We start from the raw sequence: 2,500 nt of genomic DNA, 5'->3' as shown, positions 1-2,500 counted from the left end.
GAGAGGAAGAGGAGAGAGAGAAAGAGAGGAAGAGGAGAGAGAGAAAGAAAAAGAGAAAGCCCAGTACACAGGAGCAAAAGAGAAAAGAGAGAGAGATGACTGCCTAATCATTCAGAAAGCCCTTATGATAAGACCTCAGGCCACAATCACGGCCACGATTTGGATGAAGGGCAAATGATGTGGCTGCATCATGACTGGAAGAGGCAATCTCACCTATGATTGCAATATCAACGTAATGACACCATTTAACTTTCCATCTTGAGCGAGCATCTTCCTCTTGCAAAACGAGGAAGTCGCTCTGCAAAACGTTCAACTTACCCCCCCCCCCCAGAATAAATATATAAACATATAAATAAATAAATTAATAATATGAAATAATCTATCTCTCTGAGACAAAATAATTTCGCCTGCTTTTCTGTTTTCCAAAGCGATTACGAAATGAGTCGGGATTAACACAATATCAATTTCTTTCCTTAAACAATGTAAAATAAATAAAAAAAATCAATAAACAAGTAAATAAATAGACCTTTTTCGCTTTCCTTGATGCCATGAGAAGGGGATCGACAAATGCGCTTTCCGATTTTCCTCTGTTTGTGCAGACCGCAGGATCGTGACGTCATCCGCCACCTGTGTACCTAATGACACAGCGGGAAATTTGCCTCATTTCTAGTCTCAATTCCTGCACTTCCTACAAGTCATTACAGGGCCTTTCCTCTTTATTTCAAACATCTTTCTTTATGTCTACCCTCTCGCTTTACCTCGTTTTTTTTTCTTAATTAACGAGGGAAGTGAGACCGCATTCGAAATTCCCGGAGACAACCAAATATCGCAAACCTATATGGAGCGCCCCCAATGTGTTCAGCGGATTTATATACAAAATTCAATTCACTTTCTTTGTATCATGTTGCAGTTTTAGAAGAAAGTTGGAAGAGAAAATCCAGAACATCTTGTGGCGGGAAAGGGAGGGGGGGAGGGGGAGGATGGTCAAGATCATAGCTAGAAAGGAGGAGATGGAGGGGGGAGGGAGGGGGGGGGGCAAACCTTGGAGAGAACAATGGTAAGGGACACATCTAGGTGGGAGGTAGGGGGTGGGGGAGGGGGTTGGTATGATCCACACACCTAACAGGAGGAGCGAGGGGAGGGGGAAACCACACCTAGGAGAGTGAAGGCGGGGGGAGGGGGTGTAGGAAATAACCTAGGAGACATAAGTGGGTGGGGGGGGGGGGGGGGGAAACAGCTAGATGGGAGTGAAACAAGGTCCAAAAGTCACGATGAAGGAGACGAGGGGTCGGGGTAAAGGCCACGCCGCGGGGTCCCATAGAGCACATCGAGAGTTGGGGGGGGGGGGGGGAGGAGGAGGTTCATATAGCACGGACCTCGGGGTCTAATGACACTCGAACGGGATGGTGTGTGTGTGCGGGGGGAGGGGGGGGGAGGATCATATAGCACGCATAGTTGGGAGGTCCATAGAACACTCCCCCCCCCCCCCTCGTATGGCTTCCAGGCTGCGCTCAGTTACGTGGTCAGGTCAGCGGTGGGCGCCCCGGCGGAGGACTTAAACGACGGATTATGAAAGCGTATAGGTTATCTATGAACACTTTTCTCTGCTCTCTCTCTTTTAATCCCCTTCTCTCGCTTTCTTTGTGTGCGTTTCACTGGGAGAGGGAGAAGGAGAAGGAGGAGAGAGAAAAGAAGGGAGGAGCAATAGAGAAAGATGTAGTGAAAGATGATGGGAGGAATGAGAGAGAGAGAGAGAGAGAGAGAGAGAGAGAGAGAGAGAGAGAGGAGAGAGAGAGAGAGAGAGAGAGAGAGAGAGAGAGAGTGAATTAAGAGAGAGAGAGAGAGAGAGAGAGAGAGTGAATTAAGAGAGAGAGAGAGAGAGAGAATTAAGAGAGAGAGAGAGAGAGTGAATTAAGAGAGAGAGAGAGAGAGAGAGAGAGAGAGAGAGAGAGAGAGAGAGAGAGAGAGAGAGAGAGAGTGAATTAAGAGAGAGAGAGAGAGAGAGAGAGAGAGAGAGAGAGAGAGAGAGAGAGAGAGAGAGAGAGAGAGAGAGAGAGAGAGAGAGAGAGAGTGAGAGTGAATTAAGAGAGAGAGAGAGAGAGAGAGAGAGAGAGAGAGAGTGAATTAAGAGAGAGAGAGAGAGAGAGAGAGAGAGAGAGAGAGAGAGAGAGAGAGAGTGAATTAAGAGAGAGAGAGAGAGAGAGAGAGAGAGAGAGAGTGAATTAAGAGAGAGAGAGAGAGAGAGTGAATTAAGAGAGAGAGAGAGAGAGAGAGAGAGTGAATTAAGAGAGAGAGAGAGAGAGAGAGAGAGTGAATTAAGAGAGAGAGAGAGAGAGAGAGAGAGAGTGAATTAAGAGAGAACTAAGGAATGAAAGGAGGAAAGGCAAAAAGAGAGAGAAAAGAGAGAAAAGAGAGAAAGAGAGAAAAAGAGAAAAGAGAGAGAAGAGAGAGAAGAGTGAAAAGAGAGAAAGAAAACGTGAAAAGAGAGAAAGAAAAAGTG

The 2,500-nt window shown here is 46.4% G+C and overlaps 1 protein-coding gene across 2 annotated transcripts in view; it reads right to left on the bottom strand.

Moving 5' to 3' along the window:
- The window catches only part of LOC125046105, a 77,160-nt gene that overhangs the window by 37,275 nt on the left and 37,385 nt on the right, over positions 1-2,500 (bottom strand). The window lies entirely within an intron of this gene.

Source organism: Penaeus chinensis, chromosome 38 (assembly GCF_019202785.1).
Source record: "Penaeus chinensis breed Huanghai No. 1 chromosome 38, ASM1920278v2, whole genome shotgun sequence".
In the NCBI taxonomy this organism is placed as follows: Eukaryota; Metazoa; Arthropoda; class Malacostraca; order Decapoda; family Penaeidae; genus Penaeus; species Penaeus chinensis.
Note: the sequence above shows the minus strand (reverse complement) of the source record. Positions and strands in the feature narration are given on the sequence as shown.